The sequence below is a fragment of the Manis javanica genome, chromosome 5 (assembly GCF_040802235.1).
Source record: "Manis javanica isolate MJ-LG chromosome 5, MJ_LKY, whole genome shotgun sequence".
In the NCBI taxonomy this organism is placed as follows: Eukaryota; Metazoa; Chordata; class Mammalia; order Pholidota; family Manidae; genus Manis; species Manis javanica.
Genome location: NC_133160.1, coordinates 133977200 through 134002068, shown reverse-complemented (window position 1 = coordinate 134002068; position 24869 = coordinate 133977200). Strand labels below are relative to the sequence as shown.

Genomic DNA, 24869 nt, shown 5'->3' with positions numbered 1-24869 from the left:
AAACCCTCCTACACTGCTTGTGGGAATGTAAATTAGTTCAACCATTGTGGAAAGCAATATGGAGGTTCCTCAAAAAACTCAAAATAGAAATACCATTTGACCCAGGAATTTCACTCCTAAGAATTTACCCAAATAATACAACTTCTCAGATTCAAAAAGACATATGCACCCCTATGTTTACTGCAGCACTATTTACAATAGCCAAGATATGGAAGCAACCTAAGTGTCCATCAGTACATGAATGGATAAAGAAGTGGTATATATACACAATGGAATACTATTCAGCCATAAGAAAGAAACAAATCCTACCAATTGCAACAACATGAATGGAGCTGGAGGACATTATGCTCAGTGAAATAAGTCAGGCAGAGAAAGGCAAATACCAAATGATTTCCCTCATTTGAGTATAACAATGAAGGAACAAAATAGCATCAGACTCACAGACTCGAAGAAGGGACTAGTGGTTACCAAAAGGGAGGGGTGGAGCAGGGCAGGTGGGGAGGGAGGGAGAAGGGGATTGTGGGGTAACATGATTGGCACACATGGTGTGTGTGGGGTCATGGGGAAGACAGTGTAGCTCAGAGAAGACAAACAGGGACTCTGTGGCATCTTACTACACTGTTGGACAGTGACTGCAATGGGGTATGGTGTGGGGGGGAATAGATAATAAGGGTGAATGTAATAACCACATTGTTTTTCTTGTGAAACCTTCATAAAGTATACATCAATGTTACATTAATAAAAAAATAAAAGTAGTGTACCAGTGGGGGTAGGAAAAAAGGATGAAGAGATTGTTCAGTAGAATTAAATGGGCAAGCCCAAAACACAGAAAAATGTTTATGCACAGTTAACCTTAATCATAATGTACTGTATTAAAAGGAATTTGTTAAAACCTACTTTCATAATCTATTATTTTCTAAAGCCTCACCCTAAACCTGATAAATCAGAACCCATTTTTTTTTACTTTTTATTATTTTTATTTTGCTTTCATTAATGTACCATTACATGAACAATTATGGTTACTTGACTCCCCCTACTATCAAGTCCCCACCACATACCCCATTACAGTCACTGTCCATCAGCGTAGTAAGATGCTATAAAATCACTACTTGTCTTCTCTGTGTTATACTGCCTTCCCCATGTACCCCCCCCACATTATTCATGCTAATCGTAATGACCTTTTTTCTCCCTTATCCCTCCTTTCCCATGCATCCTCCCTGATCCCTTTCCCTTTGGTAACTGTTAGTCCATTCTTGGCAGAACCCATTTTTTTAAATAAGATCCCTTAGGTCATTCTTAAGCACATTAATGTTTAAGAAAAACTACTTTAAAGTACACTAATATAAAAATATCATTATCTTTTCATGTCATTTTTAGCACACATCTATACTTATGTAAAAATAGGGTTTGGGAAAATTCAGAAGCCTGAGAAATAATAAAAGACACATTTTCTGTAATAATAAAAGACACATTTTCTGTATTCTTTTTACCAAGAACTTTTCAAAGTTTTTTAGATTCTTCATCTAGTAGACTAGAATTACATACCAGCTGATACTTGTAGTGACATAAAATCATCAGACAACTTATCTAGTCTTAAGTAAATCACTCTTTAGAAACAGAAAAGCCTACCAAAAGTGTAAGTGAAAGAAGAATTTAGAATTTATGTAAGGCAGACTATAGTTTACATCTGTAATATCTAGAAGATTACTCTGGATTTTTGTTTATCTTTAACAGTTTAAATGAATAAATCAACAATGTAATCAGTGTTCACTTTGCCAATACAAAATTTAGAAAAATATAATTCTAAAAAACAAACTGATTCTCAACTTGATCGCCAACTTTCTAAAGGAATCTCCCCTGACATTGTGTAGTTACCTTTAGAGCTAATGCAGCCTTCAAACAAACAAAAAAATGACTAGGCTTAATAAATTTATTTTATGATTAAAATAAGACAAAATGTGTATTCTATCCATGTATGTGGCAGGATGGGGTGATATAGGGGGGAGGAGTAGGTATAGCCTAGTGAACAATGAGTTCCACTGTGGAAAGGTCCATAAACAAAATGATTGATAAAAGCTACCATCTCAGAACTTCACATGAGGATACTAAGGGCATACAGGAAATGTAGTAAGCCAACAATTGCTATGGTCAAACAAACCATCTGGCCTCCCACAGTCACAGAATCACAGATATTTCTTTAACTGGAGAGACCTTTAAAGCTCATGTAACATTTCCCTTAAATTTTAGATAAGATAATGAAACCCAGAGAGGTTAAATAATTACCGTGGATCCCAAATCAAATTATTGAACACCTACTACAGACAAAAACACTATTGCAAAGGTTACAGAAAATACAAGTAGGTATAACACTGGACCCTTTCTTCAAAGCTTCCATTTTCTATTTCCTAGTAAGTTACTGCATGTAGCCCTCTGATGTTAGCAATATTCTTCCCGTATTATAGCTTAGGGGTTGGATCACTTTGGTCCACAGGCCAAATCTGGTTCATTGCCTGTTTTTGTAAATAGAAAACAATTGTACTGGACAGCCTGGCCACACACCACTTTCATTCACATGTCACCTAGGCCCTTTGTGCCCTATGAAATCGGAACAAAGTAGTTGTGACAGAGACTTGTGGCCCCTAAGGCCTAAAATATTTACTGTCTGGCCCTTTACAGAAAAAGTTTCCTAACCTCTGTTCTAGATCATTCTTTGCTTGACTTAAGCTTTTTTTTTCTCCATTTTTTTTCTTTTTGAAATTAATGAAAGGCTGGTTTTGCCTTAGGAACCACTGACTACTGAGCAACATGTTAGGTGATTTTGAAGAAAAATTCAGTAGACTAAATATGGCAATTGACTGCAGCTCTCAGTAACAAGTAAAAACTTGCTCTGGCACATAAAGGATAAGAACCAAAGAACAGAGGGCTCTAACAACGAACAAATATTTGCTAACTGCTCAATGAGTGCCTGCTATCAGGCTAAGCTCTGGGGCTACCTACATAAATAAGAACAACTCAGTTCACAAAGAACTCACTATCTGGTAAGAGAAATAAAACTTTTATATTAATTGAAATAATAGAAACTACAATAAGTCAGAGTCCTGACACGGGTAATAATTAATTGAGGTTGGGATTGACACACAGACTTCTCGTTCCCTCCACCCCAGAGTTCCAATTTCAGGAAGTGACTGGGATTAGGACCTTTTAACTATCTATAGCTGCCTCAACCCCAAGGTCACCAGTTGGCCGTGGGTGGAGTTAACCCTTGGACTACATGTTGCTTCCTGAATTCCTTTTATAGCACACTTTCCTTTTGTTTAACCTCTCTAGCATATTCCTTTAGATACATTTTAAACTTATAGTTTTAGTCATCTTAACCTGTTTTACTGAGCTTCTAACCTCATCTTTATTATCTTTCAATATAGATATTATTTTTCATCTTATTCATCTTTTAACACCTTTATTATTTCATTATGTTTTGCCTAATACTTACTTATCTGCTTTTGTTTCAACAATTTGATCTTAGTTATAATACCGCCTTCATTTTGCTTCCTGAGTGAGAATAAGCAGGGGTGATCACCCAAACAGCTATCAGGAAAGTATGATAACAACAATTAGCACAAGGCCAGAGTCAGAGTGGAGGTGGGTCCTGGGAGATACGGTGTGCCTAGGACTCACCCTTTAATGGATGAAACCTGGAGTGGTTTAAGAGGTCCTGGGGTAGGGGTAGGAAGACTGAAGAAGCAGGAACACTTAGGGGAGGAGAGAGAGCAGTAGCTAAATTATCAACAGATATGAGGAATTATAATATTTTAACAACCAGTATCACCATACCAGTTCATACTGGATAAATATCAGTTTTATGATTAGCAAACAGCAGAGCAAGATAGAAAGAAAACTATTCCAAAACCCTTAAAAAGAGAGACAGATGCATCTTTATTTCAGCTTTTCTCACAAGCTGTTTCTAAAAGCCAAAAAAGTAAAGAGCCTAACCCTAACTTAAGCCGCATACTTAACTGCCCCAAATTTTTACAAATATACATACCATGTAACTTGAGGAGACACTCTAAAATGATCCTTCTTAAGAAGCAATAGGCTATTTTAAAAACAGCCAAGAGAAACCACGAATACTGTTGCACTAACCTTCTAAAAACCTTAGTATCTGAATCATACACTCATTTGGCAGGAGTTATTTGGAAGAATGCACAGTGTGAATAAAGAAGCAAAGGAAAAGGTGGTTCAACTCCTCTGAACTGTCACATAGGTATAAATCACATGCTATAACACTTTTTGGAATTATGCACAATAAAAGACCTAGATCCAAAATTCTAGAGTATCTTCTGTGATGGACAGTTCCAAAATAAATTCTAGTTAAATTTTATTCATCTGTCTCCAAGTCAATAATCCAAAAGCTTTTGTAAATAATAGGCCCCATAAGCTCACTATGTGTCAATCTAGCTGCCTTTATTGTAATCTTGACAACAATGCTACAAACAAAGTATCATTCGAATTGATAGGTGAGATTAACTGGTCTAGAGAAACTTTGTAGCCTGTTCAAGGACACACAGCCAGTCACTGGGGGAGATCAGCTTAGTCTGAGTCAAAGTCCACTCCACTTCTTTCTCAATACTTCACTGTCTCTCTGCCATCATGCCTGTAATTCTTCCTAATATCACTCCTGTATCATGAGAATTCTCACAGATTCAGAGAAGGCATGAATATAAACCATCCAATATGCCTTTTCCTACATCCTCCAGTGATTACAGTCTGAAAAGCCCTTCAAAGGCCCTCTTAAGCAAGGGAACCTACTTGATTTCATGTCACTATGAAAGCCCCATGATTCCAAGTCCCATTTGTATAAGCAAGAAGTTCCAAACTTCACACACTTACATGGTAAGTACAAGGTATCATTTAAGTCAGGCCAGAAATTTCACAGCAGACTAATGATTATTTGGAGCTCAAGTTCTTCCATGACATTGCCCTGACCAACAACCTTTTAAATCACATTTCAATTCCAAACAATTCTCCATCTCCTTTGGTCTGTTAGCACTACAAGCATTTGAAACGTCACAACACTTCCTCCTGGTTTTCTCCGAGGACATTTTCTAAATTCCCTATTTTAATAGTCCAGTCTCTCATGAAGACTCAAATCACTCTTTACCCATCACACTCCCTTCAAAAAAAAAAAACTGGCCTCCCATGCTATTCCTCTACCCAGTAAAAGGCATGTCAAACAAAAACAAGCTATTCTGGAGATACAAAATCCAACCACTGAGAGCAATGGTTTTGCAAAACTGTAACTGAAAAGATTACTTATTGAGGAAATTCAGCTCATAAGTTAGAATCCCCTTTCATTACTAGTCAAATATAGGTAGCTGTCTTTAAAACTCAACCAAAAGGCATCTGGATTTCATAACAAGTGCTACATTTTGCTTTGTCCCTGGTAGGGAGCTGTGCTGAATACTTCAAGAAAGGTATACCAGTATACTCTTTAAATGTTTATATCCCATGGAGTCATTAACACTCCGTAATGAAATGGAAATGGTTATCTCAATGTGTGTCTCTTAATTGTTTTTGTAAAAGTCATGTGAAAACAGCTATTCACTTAATCAGCTTATCTAACCAGAGTGTTATAAAAATAATTATCAACTGTTCATTAAAGTGTAACAGGGTCTCCAAGAGTAATGCTTAATTTGTACCAGAATTAAAGCTTTTTCTTATTGAAATATAGCTAATTAAAATGAAAGCACCAAAAAAAGTGTATGTTCGTTAGTGAACTGAAGTTGATAGATACACCAATGTTTAAAGAAATATATTTTATAAAGATCCAGAAACATCAATATTGCACTGAGATGGATGGAGTACAAGGTGCAAATGTCTGGCTTTAAAATAATGGTTACCCATCAGTAGCTTAAAATCCTCAAGTAACCTGGTTATGCCTCTCTGAATTAAAGCTTCATGTAACAACCTATATCACAGGGTTTTCAAGAGGACTTAGATTTGTTCACTCAACCAGTATTTATTGAGTAACTATTATGTTTCAACCCATGGAACATATCACTAGACAGAGCAAAGTCCATGCACAGCTTACATTTTATTGGAGATTGGGGAGTGGAGGGATGCAGAAGGTGCTGGAGTTTCTTTCGTCCTTAATGCTGATATGTATTTAATTCTGTTCAATGTATCATTATCTCCATTCTTAGTGAATTATAAAGATAAGTCTTATATTTATACTCATTTATTCTAACTCCAAACAGAACGAACAACAACAAAATTAAGGCTGATTCCATCAGAGTAAAATTAACCCAATCCTGGAGATGCAAGAACTTTCCAGCTGTCACAAGAGAAGCCTGTGGAAACACACTGCCTGATCCTTAGGCTCTGACTAGTGCCTATGCCTAATATTTGTTGTTCTTCAGTGGTCAGACATTGTAGTATACTCTGAATCAGTAAAGGGCATTTTCTCCCTACCAACTTCTGTGTCTGAAGATAGATATTATTTGTGCCACTTACTAATATTCATCAGTGAAATCAGTCCTTGATGACATGATTAGGACTCCACAAAAAAAATATGGATATTTAAGCTTTTCATGAGTAAAATTACATAACATGAACATTTCGATTCCTTTTTTTTCTATTAAGGAAGTAGGAATAGCAAATAAATGATTTACTTCTTTAACAGAATTGCAGTATTATACAAGTATATACACTAGAGTCCCTTTACTGCAAATTACAACAGTTAGCTAATCATTTAATCAAAAAGCTCCACTGAAGTAGGAATCTGGGAAAAAAAGATCAGTAGCCCACGGAAGGTTTTATGTTAACTTAAACTAGCCTGTCATATGTCATATTATTCCCTAGCCTTTTGATATGATGCCAAGTTCTTATCTCTTAAGGTGAATTTTTTGCTGATTACACCCTTGCCTTTCTTGCCCAAAATGCAATCCACGTCCATCATCTACGATTTCCAGTTTCAATATCTTCAAACTAGAGTGGGAAGTTTAAGATATCTGAGGACAAATACCACCAATATTGTACACTTCTCTGCTCTACATGTAATTCAAAAGCAAATTGATTTTAGGAATTCAATTTATGGAGCCTGACCAAAGCATTCACCAAAATAACCCTTTCTTTTCAGTTTCATACTTTACTGAATTATGTAACACCTAATTAAATTATATGATCACATAATTACAAGTATACCTGGCATAGACAGGTTTGTTCAAAACACAACCAACTCCTGGTAAGCCCACAACTCAAACTGTTGGGAGCAGAAATGGTAACAGGGGATTTGAACAGTGTGCATTGTACTATAGGAATTTGCTAATATATTTTACAAATAAATAGAGGATTTCTGGTAAATTCAGTGGGTTGCTTGAGAATTTCTATAAAATTTTTAAAATATCACATTGCTTACTTAATAAAGTTAAAAACAGAAAAAAATTATCAAAAGCAAAGAAAAAGTTTCTTCAAAATATCAACCCCCACAAATACCTCAAAATTCTATACATATTTTTCACTAAAGAAACCACAACCATCTATAAATATTTCTGGCATTAAAAGTAGCAGGTAAGTTTTCTATACATTGCAGACTAGTTTATTCTCAATTGATGCTCTCACAAAAGTATAATTATCCATCCATATTACAATCGTGTCTAACATTCTTCGAAATAACTTTTCAAATTCTATATTAACAATTAAAGAAGTTGGAAACAACTGTTCCAAGCAAAAATTTTGATACTAAAAATTTTAGACCAACTATATATTTACTGCATTAAATATTTTTTAACAAGATTTAGGTGCACTACAATTCATACTTATAAAAACAATTTTACTTTCCTAAAATATTTTTTAAGGAACTGAAAATAAAACATTTTCTTTACCTAGTTTTTGATGTTGGTGTCTGTCATAATCACTATGACAGGAATTGATTCCATCTTCCTCATCTACGGTCTTCTCTGATGAAAGTGAACTGAGTCGTTTCACCTTAAGTAATCTTGGGGAACTTTCCTGAAAACTATCTCTGGTATCCAAAACAGCATCTCCCGAAAGAATGGGAGGAACAACTCTCTTTAAAAAATCCATTTTGAGGTTCTTCTACTTTACTAGACCCACAAGCACACAGAAAGGTGGTTGCACCAACTTCCTTGATGAGAAGGTAAGGTATGCTATTTGTGTCAAAGAGCAAAGAAACGTCATGTGAATTTAGGTGGTGCTAAACACCAGTAGGTCAACTGCCAGCTGTTTTGAAGCTGATTTTAGGACATTTGCTGTTAATACTGATAACAAACCAAACAGCTATAGACCATGAAACTGCATTTCACGTATACATATACAAACACACACGCAATGGGTGTTAACAGCAATACTGACACCATAAAATGTTGAGCCTCCACCTAGTTTAACTTTTAGACTTTGAAAACCTATACTGTGATAATGTTAAAAGACAAATTGTATTTGGTCTGAGGTGTGTCTTCCTTTTAAACAAATTTTCAACTGAAGTGCAAAACAGTAACTTATATTCAAAAGATAATTCTTATCATTCTGAAAATTCACTGGCAGACCTCAGGAACATCAAGCTTTATTGGACATGAAAAGGAGCAATTTAAAACTTTATACTCTGAGCATTCTAATTTACTTTTAAACACAAAAAGCTCATTACAATCAGTTGTAATTATCAATAGTAGCAATGGAAACCTGGGTGTGAATTACCAAAAAAAATTGATAATTTTAAATATATGGATCTAAGAATATAAATTTTAAAGTATAAATATTTAAATTCAACAAACCCAGTAATCAATATTACATAAGTCATTTCCAAATAACTAGGCATTCTCCTAAATATTTTTAAATAGCCAAAGTAGGTGATCCTACTGACTTAATGTAATCTAGAAGCATGACAAAATATGCCACTGAAAGGTGCCTACATAAGACTTTGAGAGCTAAAATTAATATTTTCTTTTCTTCCTTCCTTTGCCTGCCCTCTGGTGGGGGTACTAAGTGAGCAAGAAGGAAATGGGGGAAAAAAGGGAAGTGATAAGACATACACTTCCTAAGTAATCAAACTTACAACTTTGAAGGATACATGTTTCAGTAATAAAAAACCAAATCTGATGCACTTAGTGAACACAAGTACAATCTCATTCTTCCTGTTCTCAACATGAAGAAAATGATGTACATATTTTAAAAGATGAAGCATGTGTCTCTGAAGATAACAAGAATTAAAAATTAATGTACTGTAAAAACAAGCAAATTTCTGGTTCTGAATTGCTGAGTTATTAATTCTTATTCTTCTACCACATTAGCTAAGAAGTCAATTATTTTTTTATTTCATTCACTTGAAAGAGATTAACTGAGAGCCCTCCACATGTAAAGCATTAATATAGTATTCAGGCTCAGAGAAAATTTAGAGGATTTATTAAGCCAAATCTTATCTCAAGGAATCCTACAGTAAAAAGGGGGGAAAATATGAAGTCAAGCAAAAATCTTAAATGTCCTCCTTTAAAGCAGGACTGCATCTACTAGAAAGAAATGTTGGCTTTTAAATATATACTTCTAAGTAGTAGAAGCTCTCTTAACCCTTGATCTCATAAAAGGATAAAAATGAATACCTGGTCAGATTATTAGTCACAAACAGAAAAAACAACTGGCTAGAACCAGAATCCCCATGCCTTAATGACCTCGAAGCTATACCCCTGGTCTTCCAGTGCTTTTTCCCTCTTTATGGACACGATCTCATGTTCTTAACTGGTTGTTTGTGGGTTTCCTCAGATCCCTTAGCAGTTCTTCCTTATCTAAAGAGCCCAGAAACAATGGTATATGTACTGACTATAGAGGCAAGTTCCCTTCAGGTTTGCTCACAGTGTACAAGACAACATCTGTGCCACTATTAACCTCACCTTTCAAAACTGCACGTTCAACCGGGGAAAGGAAGGGCACAAATTAGGTGCTAGAGAAGGGACCACAATATTTATCTCAGATTTCTTTCATTTGAAAAACATTTGCCGAGCAACTTCTATAATGGCCTGTGCAAAATGTGAAGGCAATGAGGAGATGTCTCTATGAAGGCAAAGAAGCTCTCCCAACCACAATCCTCCCAACCACAATTCTCCCTGAAGGGCTGGCCAAGCCTTGGCTGAGCCTGCATTGCTGTTCAGTGTCCTCTGCTCAATCTGCTTTCTAATAATCCCCTCTCCCTATGGGTGTTGATCCCTAAAAAACATCCTGGAATAATAAACAGCCTGGCTTTTCAGCATCAGCTTCAGAAGGACCCACCCTGGGGGAAAGGACGGGGGAACGTACGGCATGCAAGAGACAGAACTGTATCTGTTGCTAGCTGAACCTGCAAAGAGGAAATGCCATAAAGCCGTGTTTGTGTGTTGGTATTGCTAAGATCTTTGGTTGATTATCACAACTTTGAATGGTTACAGGACTAAGAAATTATTAATAAAAGCTAGCTCCTCAGACATAGCATTCAAAAATCTTTTTAGAGTCACTATTTAGACTTTAAAATATTTGTTATAATCTTACCATAGAATTCAAGACACTAATTTCTTGGTGGTAACATGGATCATTCAATCCTGACTGTGGGACTCTTGAGCAGTTTTGAGAATTAAGCATTTAGGTGTTATTCTTCCAAGATTCAAATAAATGGCTTTGGCTCTGAAGAAAAACAAAATACAAGATTTACATTAGATTGTTTATAATCAGTACATTTGTATGTTGCTTATATCCATCCTACATAGCTGTGTCACTTAGTGCTATAGGTATCTTCTTTCAATAATGCTGCATCACATTTTTTTCTGAATTTTTATTATGAAAAACTTCAAACTAATAAAGAATGATTGGGAATAGTACAATGAACTCACCATGATTAACTCATGGCAAATCATGTTTCATTTATATCCTCACCCACCCCCGACCCCTATCCCACCGCTCTGGATTATTCTGAAGCAAATTCTAGACATTGTGCCACTTCATCTGTAGATAATTTTGTATGTATTTCTCTAAGACTTCTTTTTAAACATAGGCCAGTATCACTATAATACCTACAATACATTAAAAATAATTTCTGTATAACATCAATTACCAATTAGTATCAATTTTCCCCACCTGTGTCCTGGTGTTTTCTTAAACAGTTTGTACTAATCCAGAACTAAACAAAATCCCTACAGGCAATTGTTACTGTGTCTTAAGTCCTTTTAAGTATGGTTTTCCACTTTACTTTCTTCTCTTTGCAGTCTCAAATAATGTTCTTACTAACCAATGACTGACCTAATACATTAACACCTTAATTAATCAATAATATACTTAATACATTTTTATTTTGTACACTAAAATAAACAGATTTGCAAAATAGTTCATATATCCACTAGGCCTAATATCTATCCCATCTACAAAGAATGTTTGGGATACATATTTTTCAAAGTCCAATTATAATAACTCTAAGGGGGTCATGGTTTATAAACTACTATATCATATCTATTAACAATTCATTGGTTATTAAGAATAAAACCAATGACGACAGGGAGCTATCCTTTTACTGCATATAAAGACTCACATATAACTGTGTGCACTCCATGTTTTCATTTCCATTAAAGGTCTTGGCATTTTTTAACTTAAATACGCCACATTTTAAACCTGGCATTGAAACTCAAATTATCCTCATCTTAAATCATAACAGTTTATTACTTATTTTTTTCTGTTTAATGAAATTAATCTGTAGCCCAACAGAAAAAACTGCTCCCTAAAATATTAATTTTGTCCTTAAATTCCTAATTGAAATTCCTTTAGCCAAGTTAGAAAAAATATAATGATATTCCATTTACTCACAGGCATAATCAACTAAATCATTACTAAAACTAAATTTCTGAAGCCAAAAAAACTGATAAATATAAATAAAATACTAATTCACATGCCCATGCTCATAATCACTATCATTCAGATGTACCATAATTGTTGACTGCCCCACCAAGTATTTTTTCTTTTTATTATTATTTTTTTAATTTTGGTATCATTAATCTACAATTACATGAAGAACATCATGTTTACTAGGCTACTCCCTTCAACAACCCCCCCCCCCAAAACCACATTACAGTCACTATCCATCAGAGTAGTAAGATGCTGCAGAATCCCTACTCGTCTTCTCTGTGTTGTACAGCCCTCCCCGTGACCCCTCCGCCCCCACTACCCATGCTAATCGTAATGCCCCCTTTCTATTTCCCGGCCCTTATCCTGCCTTCCTACCACCCATCCTCCTCAGTGCCTTTCCCTTTGGTAACTGTTAGTCCATTCGTGGGTTCTGTGATTCTGCTGCTGTTTTGTTCTTTCAGTTTTTCTTTGTTCTTATACTCCACACGTGAGTGAAATCACTTGGTATTTGTCTCTCTCCGCCTGGCTTATTTCACTGAGCATAATACCCTCTACCTCCATCCATGCTGTTGCAAATGGTAGGATTTGTCTTCTTATGGCTGAATAATATTCCATTGTGTATATGAACCATATCTTCTTTATCCATTCATCTACTGATGGACACTTAGGTTGCTTCCATTTCTTGGCTATTGTAAATAGTGCTGCGATAAACACAGGGGTGCATCTGTCTTTTTCAAACTGGGCTGTTGCATTCTTAGGGTTAATTCCTAGAAGTGGAATTCCTGGGTCAAATGGTATTTCTATTTTGAGCATTTTAAGGAATCTCCATACTGCTTTTCACAATGGTTGAACTATTTCCCACCAACAGTGTAGGAGGGTTCCCCTTTCTCCACAACCTCGCCAACATTTGTTGTTGTTTGCCTTTTGGATGGTGGCGATCCTTACTGGGCTGAGGTGATATCTCATTGTGGTTTTAATTTGCATTTCTCTGATGATTAGCGATGTGGAGCATCTTTTCATGTGTCTGCTGGCCATCTGAATTTCTTCTTTGGAGAACTGTCTATTCAGTTTCTCTACCCACTTTATTAATTGGATTATTTGCTTTTTGTTTGTTGAGGGGTATAAGCTCTTTATATATTTTGGATGCCAGCCTTTTATCGGATCGGTCATTTTTTAATATTTTCTCCCATACTGTAGGATACCTTTTTGTTCTATTGATGGTGTCCTTTGCTGTACAGAAGCTTTTTAGCTTGATATAGTCCCACTTGTTCATTTTTGCTTTTCTTTCCCTTGCCCAGGGAGATATGTTCATGAAGAAGTCACTCATGTTTATGTCCATGAGATTTTTGCCTATGTTTTTCTCTAAGAGTTTTATGGTTTCATGACTTACATTCAGGTCTTTGATCTATTTGGGGTTTACTTTTGTGTATGGGGTTAGACAGTGATCCAGTTTCATTCTCTTACATGTAGCTGTCCAGTTTTGCCAGCACTATCTGTTGAAGAGACTGTCATTTCCCCATTGTATGTCCATGGCTCCTTTATCAAATATTAACTGACCATATATGTTTGGGTTAATGTTTGGGGTGTCTATTCTGTTCCACTGGTCTATGGGTCTGTTCTTGTGCCAGTACTAAATTGTCTTGATTACAGTGGCTTTGTAGTAGAGCTTGAAGTTGGGGAGCAAGATCCTCCCCACTTTATTCTTCCTTCTCAGGATTGCTTTGGCTATTCGGGGTCTTTGGTGGTTCCATATGAATTTTAGAACTATTTGTTCCACTTTGTTGAAGAATGCTGTTGGTAATTTGATAGGGACTGCATCAAATCTGTATATTGCTCTCGGCAGGATGGCCATTTTGACAATATTAATTCTTCCTAGCCAAGAGCATGGGATGAGTTTCCATTTGCTAGTGTCCTCTTTAATTTCTCTTAAGAGTGTTTTATAGTTTTCAGGGTATAGGTCTTTCACTTCCTTGGATAGGTTTATTCCTAGGTATTTTATTCTTTTTGATGCTATTGTGAATGGAATTGTTTTCCTGATTTCTCTTTCTGGTAGTTTATTGTTAGTGTATAGGAAAGCCACAGATTTCTGTGTGCTAATTTTGTATCCTGCAACTTTGCTGTTATCAGTTTCCGATATCAGTTCTAGTACTTTTGGAGTGGAGTCTTTAGGGTTTATGTACAATATCATGTCATCTGCAAATAGTGACAGTTTGATTTATTCCTTACCAATCTGGATGCCTTTTATTTCTTTGTTTTGTCTGACTTCTGTGGCTAGGACCTCCAGTACTATGTTGAATAACAGTGGGGAGAGTGGGCATCCCTGTCTTGTTCCTGATCTCAGAGGAAAAGCTTTCAGCTTCTTGCTGTTCAGTATGATGTTGGCTGTGGGTTTATCATATATGGCCTTTATTATGTTGAGGTACTTGCCCTCTATACCCATTGTGTTAAGAGTTTTTATCATGAATGGATGTTGAATTTTGTCAAATCCTTTTTCAGTACCTATGGAGATGATCATGTGGTTTTTGTCCTTCTTTTTGTTGATGTGGTGGATGATGTTGATGGATTTTTGAATGTTGTACCATCCTTGCATCCCTGGGATGAATCCCACTTATTCATGGTGTATTATTCTTTTGATGTATTTTTGAATTCGGTTTGCTAATATTTTGTTGAGTATTTTTGCATCTATGTTCATCAGGGATATTGGTCTCTAGTTTTCTTTTGGTGGGGTCTTTGCCTGGTTTTGGTATATTAGGGTGATGTTGGCTTCATAGAATGAGTTTGGGAGTATTTCCTCCTCTTCCTTTTTTTGGAAAACTTTAAGGAGAATGGGTATTATGTCTTCTCTGTGTGTCTGATAAAATTTTGAGGTAAATCCATTTGGACGGGAGTTTTGTTCTTGGGTAGTTTTTTGATTACTGCTTCAATTTCTTTGCTGGTAACTGGTTTGTTTAGATTTTGTGTTTCTTCCTTGGTCAGTCTTGGAAGGATGTATTTTTCTAGGAAGTTGTCCATTTCTTCTAGGTTTTCCAGCTTGTTAGCACATAGGTTTTCATAGTATTCTCTAATAATTCTTTGTATTTCTGTGGAGTCCGTTGTGATTTTTCCTTTCTTGTTTCTGATTCTGTTGATGTGTGTTGACTCTCTTTTACTGTTGATAAGTCTGGCTAGAGGCTTATCTATTTTGTTTATTTTCTCAAAGAACCAGCTCTTGGTTTCACTGATTTTTTCTACTGTTTTATTCTTCTCAATTTTATTTATTTCTTCTCTGATCTTTATTATGTCCCTCCTTCTGCTGACTTTAGGCCTCATTTGTCCTTCTTTTTCCAATTTCAATAATCGTGATGTTAGACTTTTCATTTGGGATTGTTCTTCCTTCTTTAAATATGCCTGGATTACTATATACCTTCCCTCATAAGACTGCTTTCACTGCATCCCACAGAAGTTGGGGCTTTGTGTTGTTGTTGTCATTTGTTTCCATATATTCCTTGATCTCTATTTTAATTTGGTCATTGATCCACTGATTAGTAGGGAGCATGGTTAAGCCTCCATGTGTTTGTGAGCATTTTTGCTCTCTCTGTACAATTTATTTCTAGTTTTATACCTTTCTGGTTTGAAAAGTTGGTTTGTAGGATTGCAATCTTTTTTAATTTATTGAGGTTCTGTTTGTGGCCTAGTATGTGGTCTATTCTGGAGAATGTTCCATGTGCACTTGAGAAGAATGTGTATCCTGTTGCTTTTGGATGTAGAGTTCTATAGATGTCTATTAGGTCCATCTGTTCTAGTGTGCTGTTCAGTGCCTCTGTCTGGTGGGTCTATTCTTTGGAGTGAGTGGTGTGTTGAAGTCTCCCAAAATGAATGCATTGCATTCTATTTCCTCTTTTAATTCTGTTAGTATTTGTTTCACATATGCTTATGCTCCTCTATTGGGTACATATATATTTATAATGGTTATATTCTCTTGTTGGACTGAGCCCTTTATCATTATGTAATGTCCTTCTTTATCTAGTTAACTTTCTTTGAAGTTTATTTTGTCTGATACTAGTACTGCAACACCTGCTTTTTTGTAGCTGTTGTGTTTGCATGAAATATCTTTTTCCATCCCTTGACTTTTAGTCTGTGCATGTCTTTGGGTTTGAGGTGAGTCTCTTGTAAGCAGCATTTAGATGGGTCTTGCTTTTTTATCCATTCTATTACTCTGTGTCTTTTGATTGGTGCATTCAGTCCATTTACATGTAGGGTGATTATTGAAAGATATGTACTTATTGCCATTGCAGGCTTTAGGTTCGTGGTTACCAAACGTTCAAGGTTAGCTTCTTTACTATCTTACTAACTTAACTCGCTTATTGAGCTATTATAAACACTGTCTGTTGATTCTTCATTTCTCTCCCTTCTTATTCCTCCTCCTCCATTCTTCATATGTTGGATGTTTTGTTCTGTGCTCTTTGTGTTTCCTTTGACTCCTTTTGTGGGTAGTTGATTTTATTTTTTGTCTTTAGTTAGTATTTGGTTGGTCTTCTTTCTTTGCTGTGATTTTATTTTCTCTGCTGACATCTATTTAGCCTTAGGAGTGCTCCCATCTAGAGCAGTCCCTCTAAAATACCCTGTACAGGTGGTTTGTGGGAGGCAAATCCCTCAATTTTTGCTTGTCTGGGAATTGTTTAATCCCTCCCTCATATTTAAGTGATAATCGTGCTGGATACAGTATTCTTGGTTCAAGGCCCTTCTGTTTCATTGCATTAAATATATCATGCCATTCTCTTCTGGCCTGTAAGGTTTCTGTTGAGAAGTCTGATGATAGCCTGATGGGTTTTCCTTTGCAGGTGATCTTTTTCCTCTCTCTAGCTGACTTTAATACTCTGTCCTTGTCCTTGATCTTTGCCATTTTAATTATTATATGTCTTGGTATTGTTCTCTTTGGGTACCTTCTGTTGGGAGTTCTGTGTGCTTTTGTGGTCTGAGCAACTATTTCCTCCCCCAGTTTGGGGAAGTTTTCAGCAATTATTTTTTCAAAGACACTTTCTATTCCTTTTTCTCTCTCTTCTTCTTGTGGTACCCCTATAATGCAAATATTGTTCCGTTGAATTGGTCTCACAGTTCTCTTAATATTCTTTCATTCCTAGAGATCCTTTTATCTCTCTCTGCCTCAGCTTCTCTGTATTCCTGTTTTCTGATTTCTATTCCATCAATGGACTCTTGCATCTTATACATTCTGCTTATAAATCCTTCCAGAGATTGTTTCATTTCTGTAATCTCCGTCTGGACTTCATCCCTTAGCTCTTGCATATTTCTCTGAAGATCCATCAGCATTGTTATGACCTTTATTTTGAATTCTTTTTTGGGGAGATTGGCTAGGTCTATCTCCCCTCGCCCTCTCTCAGGCCGCTTCTTCCAAAATGCACATATACCTGATTTTACAAGGTGATGAACCTTTTTAATCCAATCATTAACTACAGATTAAGAGCCCCTGATAAAAATCCCCTACCCCCTCGTGCTTATTTTGTACATGAACCATTTATTGTAGTTTCATAATTTTACTATTCATAATAAACAGAAGTAGTACCTTTTTTTCCATTAAAATAATTACAGCCTTGAAGTTTAAATAGAACGTTTTCTATTTATTCCATTTAGACCTCTCACAAATTTTTAGACTCTCAGATTACCTTTTACCAATCTTGGTCTCTCCAGAAAACTGGATCTTAACCTCCTCAGAACTTCATAGGAAAAGTTTCTGATTACATTAATTATCTCTGGACATCCTTAGGTTAATATCCTCCTCTCTCTGCTCAAACCTTCAGTTAAGTCTTTGTAGAAGCCCCCTACATTGTATCTGGAAGATGATATGCTCAAGAAAAAACATAATAAAACCTTAATTATTTAACAGAAACCATCAGTTAGCCAAAAATTTTTCTGTTCTTGCTTGTGCACAAAGACAAAGTAAGTGCCCTCTTAGGAAAAAAAAAATCTTTATTTTAAAATGCAACATCTAAAACACTTTCAAGTGTTGTTATAGTCTCTAATCAATGTATACCTTTAATATCTGTAATTTTTAAAATTTCACAATAGAAATTGCTCTACCTGATTATGACCCTGATGTACTATGAGATCAAAGAAAAAAACTGATGCCAAATTTTTGGTATGTAAATTTTATAAGTGTTTATAAAACAATTTGCAATAAAAAGGTTTTTAGGTTAATCAAATTTTAAGTTAATCAGAAAAATGCATTAGTACCTGCTCAAAGTCATAAAGCCAGTTGGTCACAATTTAATCTTCAAAGTTCATCTCCCCTCTTTTTCTGTGTTTGCTATCTTCAGCAAGGCTTAGAGAAAAGACTAACTTTAAAAAAGAAACTATGAAAGCACAAATTCTTAATGTTTAGACAATCTATTCCTCCCCAAATTTACAGCCTTTAAACAATTTATCTGAAGTGCAGGAGGCAACTACAATCTCACAACATTTGTCAGAAGCCTTTAAAATGTTTATGTTCATTGACCCAATAATTCCAAGAGCTTTTTCTAGGAAGACAATTCAAAATGCACATCCAGATTTATTTACAAAGATGTTCATTGTACCCCTACTCCCATAAACAGAATGCTGGAGGGCAGGCATTGAACAAAAACAAAGGACCAGTTGAAGAAAATCATGGTATATTCATAAGATGAAATGTTATCTGTAAGTTAAAAGAAACATTTTTTACTAATATTCACCAAATATTTTTAGGTAAGAAGTACAAAAACAAAACAGTACTTATAAGAAGTAGAAAAACAAGACAGCATCTTCCTAATTGTTGGAATAAAACTATGTTTGGAAGAAAAGAATAAACTTATAAGGATAACTTCATATTGTCCAGGTTCTCAATCTTTCTATGCCTCCACTTCCTCATCTATAAAATAAGGATAATAAAACTTCTTAGGGCTATTATGAGAATTAAGTGTAAAAGCTCCAAAGTGCTTAACTAGTGCTTGCAGAGTAAGTACTCAGTAAGTGTTTATTATTTATTAACTTATACCACATACACTGGTAGACAAATGTCCAACACTTCCCAGAAAGAAAATGAAAAACTAAAAATCACTCATAACTCTAACACCTAGAAATAGCCACTATTAATCCTGTTAATAAATATTACCCACTGTTAATATCTGGGTTAATTTCTTTCAGGTCTTTTGATATGCATTAACTGTTTTAAACTATTGACATCATATTATGTAATTTCTAGTGGTTACAAAACATTACAATACTTGATAAATATATCATGTGCATTAGTGGATTGTTAATTATTATTCCACTATTATATTCTACATAATGATTATTCCACTATTATTCAGCATTAGATTCAATTATTCAATGCTATAAATAATACTGCAGTGAATATTTTGATTGGCAGTCTTTATACACATCTTTGATTTTTTCCCTTCAAGAAGACCTGTTAGAAACAGAATTTCTATCTCAAAAGGCATGAAAATACACTTGGCTTTACTCCCCACTAGCTTGTATGGAATGTAGGCACATACTAGGTGTTCAAAAATACCAATTTCTTCCTTTTCTCCATGGGTACTTAAAAGCAATAATTGGCTTTTTCACTGTAAACTTTCTATTGTTTTGTTGTTGTTGTTAAGTATAACTGTTTACCAGGTATTTCTCTTTTTCCACTTATTCCATTTAAATGATCTCATTTTCCCAAACACAATTTGAGCATTCATAACTTCTGTACATTCCTTAAAAAGGTTAAGATTCTGCTTTATATGTCTAGAAATGGAAGCCCTTCCCTTTCAGAAATGCATTCTAAGATATTTACAGATGATGTTTTATGACAGAGGAATTGCATCAAAATAACTGGGAACTGGAAAAAGGAAGTAGGTAAAAATAGCAAAGAGCTGGTAACCATTAAGATGAGGAATGAGCAGAAAACATTCATTCCTCTATTGCATTTAAATATCTTAAAAACTATCATCAGTGGGAGGAAATTATTTTTAAATCTTTAAAATAAGATATAATTATTAAAATCCATAGAATTATGGTTTAGCTACTGTCATCAGTCTTTCAGAACAATAACTCAATGATTATTTTAAAAAATAACAAGACCAAAAATATTTAAGCCAAATTCAAAAGCGAAGTAAACAACTGCAGTATTTAGAATCTCTCAATTATACTTGCCAGTAATTCCCACAGATAAAAACTTACTACAATGCCTTTTGCCAAACCATGGCTTCAGCATACCATGCTGATTTTCCAAAACAATATTAGTATTTATATTGTGCATTACAAGAATACAATTATGCCTCTGTATGGACCCACATGAATATTTGATAAGTAGTTTTATTATATACTATTATTAAATAATCCAAATTCTCTTGGTACTTCTTAAATCATATCTTAGTATGAAGTTAGGCACATCATAAACAATACAGAATAACAGATCCACCACAGTGTTTATTTGTACCCAGAGGCATGAAAGTAAGACCAGTATAATGAAAAAACTACATCACTGCACATTCTTTATTAAGATGTATTGTGGAGAAAATATAACCTGTGTATATTTCTACCTCTGTAGAAAACATTTTACGCACTTAAAAGCAATAATTGGCTTTTTCACTGTAAACTTTCTATTGTTTTGTTGTTGTCATGCCAACAGGAGGGCATAAATAACACACTAAGTATAAGGGGGATCACTGGCTGACCCCACGTTTAAAGCAAGGGTGCAATGTACAGAGTAGAAGACATGTTTCCAAACTCTCTTCACCACAGTAAAAAAATACACTTTATGTGAATGAATTTATAAAACATTTTATAAAAGCCACATATATATACATGCATGACACATTTGAAAGAATCCTCAATACACTTTGATCGTTTCCAAACTATTAAAAAAAGAAAAGTGTTATCTTCTAGTCAATACCCACTAAAAACGATTCTTGACTTCACAGTTTTCAATTTCTGGACTAAAAAACTGGCCTTGGGGGAAAAAAAGGTCCTGCATCTTGCCCTGCTTACCAGGCAAAGGAAATGGAAAAGAGTACCTGACAAGCTACACTTTTCTTTTAAATTAAAGCATCATCGATAAACAATCTTATGAAGGTTTCACATGAACAATATTGTGGTTTCAGCATTCACTGGTATTATCAAGTCCTCATCTCCCACCCCCACTGCAGTCACTGTCCATCAGTGTAATAAGATGGACAAGCTACACATTTAATGCCACCCAATCATCTGCCTACTTGAATTCCTCTCTCCTCTGCACAGAAAATGACATTTTGCATGTCTGGGAGGATGGAGAGTTGGGGACAGAAGACCCTGAAGTGGGGGGAATTGGAGGACTTCTGCCTAAACACACACCCTGCTAACTAACCAAAGACCATCTCTTAAATTTCTCCCTGTTCTAAAATTCTGTGGTTTTAAGAGTTGGCTCTGAGATCATGAGTCCCTGATGGGTAAGATATTCATCCTTCCGTCTCCAATGCCTACGAAGTGAGCTTTCATTAAAAAATGAAGCACTAAATAGAGATTAAATTCAACTAACAGTAATGCAAACTAAGATAAATGTAAATGTTTCTGTCACTTAAATGTTTTCCACATGCTATTAAATGGAAAAATAAAAGCTATTGTGTATTTTTTAAAACTTATAAGCATAAAAATGTTAAAATATGTATTATTGTATGTATATGTGTGTATATATAGAACATGTCACAAAACATACTATTCTAGTTCCTTTGTACATAAAAAGTATAAAAACAATTCACTGTAAAATTATTCTACTAACATTTAGTTTCAATATCTTTTCTTCCTGTGGGCTTAATGATATTGCTACTAATGAGCAAGGAAAAGAGCAAAACACAGGCCAAGTAAAAAAAGAAAAAGAAAGTAGAAGCCTAAACAACACAAAACTTTCACAACTCAACCATGAGTACTCTAAAGGCCACCAGTTCTTGGCTAAAATGGTCTCCTCTGCTTTTGTCTTAGAAGGAATAGTTTTTCCCCCCCAAAATGAAAATTTCAGTAACAAAGATTTGTCCTATATATACATTAACTATCAGATTCTTCTGCTTTAACTTAAGTGGTAGGAAGGTGAAAAAGGAGTCTATGTAAAAGACTTCAAATTTTAAATCACAATAAAACCTTTTTATAAACAAAGACAATAGGTCAATCCTTATACCTTTATGTGCTATAAAATGCCATATGATGTAATCAAAGACACCTTCTTATGATAACCTAAAAAGCATAACATGGCTCCCACATTTTTCCATAAACTTTACCTAAAATTCCCATTACTTTGAGATTCTGAACTAAGTTATTGGAAAAAATCTAGCAACCACTAGTCTGCTCTATGCTTATGAGTCTGTTTTATTTTTTGTTCATTTTTAAGATAGCACATAAGTGAATTAAATCATATGATATTTGTCTTTCTCTGCCTGGTTTATTTCACTTAGCATAAAACCCTCTAGGTCCACCCATGTTGCTGCAAATGGCAGGACTTATTTTTATGGCTGAATAATATTATATTGTATATATGTACGACATCGTCTTTATCATTCATCTATCAATGTACACTTAGGTTATATCCACATCTTGGCTACTGTAAGTAATGCAGCAGTAAACACAGGAATGCATATATCTCTTCAAATTAGTGGGTTTGTTTTCTTCAGGTAAATTCCCATAAGTGGAATTAGTGGGTTGTATAGTATTTCTAATTTTAGATTTTTAAGAAACCTCCATACTGTTTTTCATAGTGGCTACACCAATTTACATTCCTACCAACAGTGTACGAGGGTTCCCTTTTCTCTACATCCTCACCAATACTTGTAATTTCTTGTCTTTCATAATAGCCATTCTGCCTGGGGTGAGGTGGTATATATCATTGTAGTTTTGATATGCATTTCCCTGATGATTAGTGATGTTGAGCACCTTTTAGTGTGTCTGTCTGTCATCTATCTGTATGTCTTCTCTGGAAAAATATCTGATCAGGTCCCCTGCCCACTTTTTTAATCAGGGATTGAATTTTAAGTTTAACTTTTAAATTTAAATTTAAAATTACTAATTTAATTATTTGGGACATGTTATTTGTTTCTAATTTTATTTTTGGCATTGGGCTGTATGAGTTCTTTATATATTTTGGGTATTAACCCCTTATCAGATATATCATTTGCAAGTATCTTCTCTCATTCAGTAGGTTGCCTTTACACTTTGCTGATGGCTTCCTTCGCTGTGCAGAAGCTCTTTGGTTTGATGTATTCCTACTTGTTCATTTTTGCTTTTGTTACCCTTGCCTGGGGAGATATGTATCCAGAAGAAAATTACTAATGCTGATGTTCAACAGTGTACTGCCTATGTTTTCTTCTAGGAGTTTTATGGTTCCAGGTCTTATATTTAGGCCTTTAATCATTTCAAGTTTATTTCTGTGTATGGTATAAGACAGTGATCCAGTTTCATTCTTTTGCATGTGGCTGTCCAGTTTTCCCAATACCATATATTGAAAAGACTGAAAAGATTATATATTCCTACCCCTTTTGTCATATACTAATTGAACATATAGGCATAGGTTTATTTCTCTATTCTGTTCCATTGCTCTGCATCTCTGTTTTTGTGCCAGTTCCATACTGTTCTGATGACTGTAACTTTGTACTATAGTTTGAAAACAGGGAGCACGATACCTTCAGCTTTGTTTTTCTTTCTCAAGACTGTATTGGTTACTCCAGCAAATTTTCATACAAATTTTAGGATTATTTGCTCTAGTTCTGTTGGTATTTTGGTATTTTAATAGGGATTGCACTGAATCTGTAGACTGCTTTGAAGAGTATGGTCATTTTAACAATATTAATTCTTTCTATTAATGAGCACAGAATATTTTTCCATTATTTGCATCTTCTTCAATTTCTTTCATCAATGTCTTACAGTTTTCACCACCTTGGTTAGATTTATTCTTGGGTATTTTATTCTTTTTTGATGTAATTGTAAATGGGGTTGTTTTCTTAATTTTTCTTTCTGCTAATTTGTCATTTGTATATAGAAACAACAGACTTCTGTATATTGATTTTCTATCCTGCAACTTTACTGAATTCATTTATTAGTTCTAATAGTGTTTTGGTGGAATCTTTAGGCTTTTAGGGTTTTCTATGTACAAATCATGTCATCTGCAAGTAAGTGATAATTTTCCTTCCTTGCCAATTTGGATGCCTTTTATTTCTTTATCTTGTCTGACTGCTGTGGCTACAACCTCCAGTGCTGTGTCAAATAAAAGTGAGAATGGACATCCTTGTTTTCCTGATCTTAGAGGAAAAGCGTTCAACTTTTCACCAGTATGATGTTAGTTGTGATTTTGTCAAATACAGCCTTGATTATGTCAAGATGTGTTTCCTCTATATCCACTTCATTGAGCTTTTAGCATGAATAGATGTTGAATTTTTGTCAAATGCTTTTTTGTGATCTATTGAGATGATCATATGGTTTTTATCCTTCCTTTTGTTAATGTGTATCAAAACAATTGATTTGTGGATATTGAACATCCTTGCATTCCTGGAAGAAATCTCACTTCAGTTTGCTAATATTTTGGTGAGGATTTTTACATCTATGTTCATTAGGAATATAGGTCTATAATTTTCTTTTTCTGTAGTGTATTTGGTTTTGGTATCAGTGATGCTGGTCTCATAGAATGAATTTAGAAGCTTTCCTTCCTCTTCAATTTTTTGGAATAGTTTGAGAAAGTTGGTATTAAATTTTCTTTAAATGTTTGGTAGAATTCTCCTTTAAAGTGATCTGGTCCTGGACCATCATTTCTTGGGAGTTTTTTTTACTACAGATTCAATTTTGTTACTCGTAATTAGACTGTTCAGATTTTTTATTTCTTCCTGATCCAATCTTGGGAGATTGCATGTTTCTAGGAATTTATCCATTTCTTCTATGTCATCCAATTTGTTGGTACATAATTTTTCATAGTAATCTCATAATCATTTGTATTTCTGTATGTGTTTCTGACTAAAAGAATATATTTTTAACAGGCCAATTCCAAATTT

General features: G+C 34.8%; 1 protein-coding gene across 8 annotated transcripts in view; it reads right to left on the bottom strand.

Annotated features, from left to right (window-relative positions):
- FRYL (FRY like transcription coactivator) overlaps nucleotides 1–24869 on the bottom strand; it is a 295909-nt gene that overhangs the window by 192626 nt on the left and 78414 nt on the right. For 7 of the 8 annotated variants that reach the window (XM_073237639.1, XM_073237642.1, XM_073237641.1 and 4 more), the window contains one exon: nucleotides 10528–10659. The exons of the other annotated variant lie outside the window; for it this stretch is intronic. The gene's annotated coding sequence lies outside the window, so the exon portion shown is untranslated. The remainder of the gene's footprint in view (nucleotides 1–10527; nucleotides 10660–24869) is intronic. 8 annotated transcript variants of the gene reach the window in all.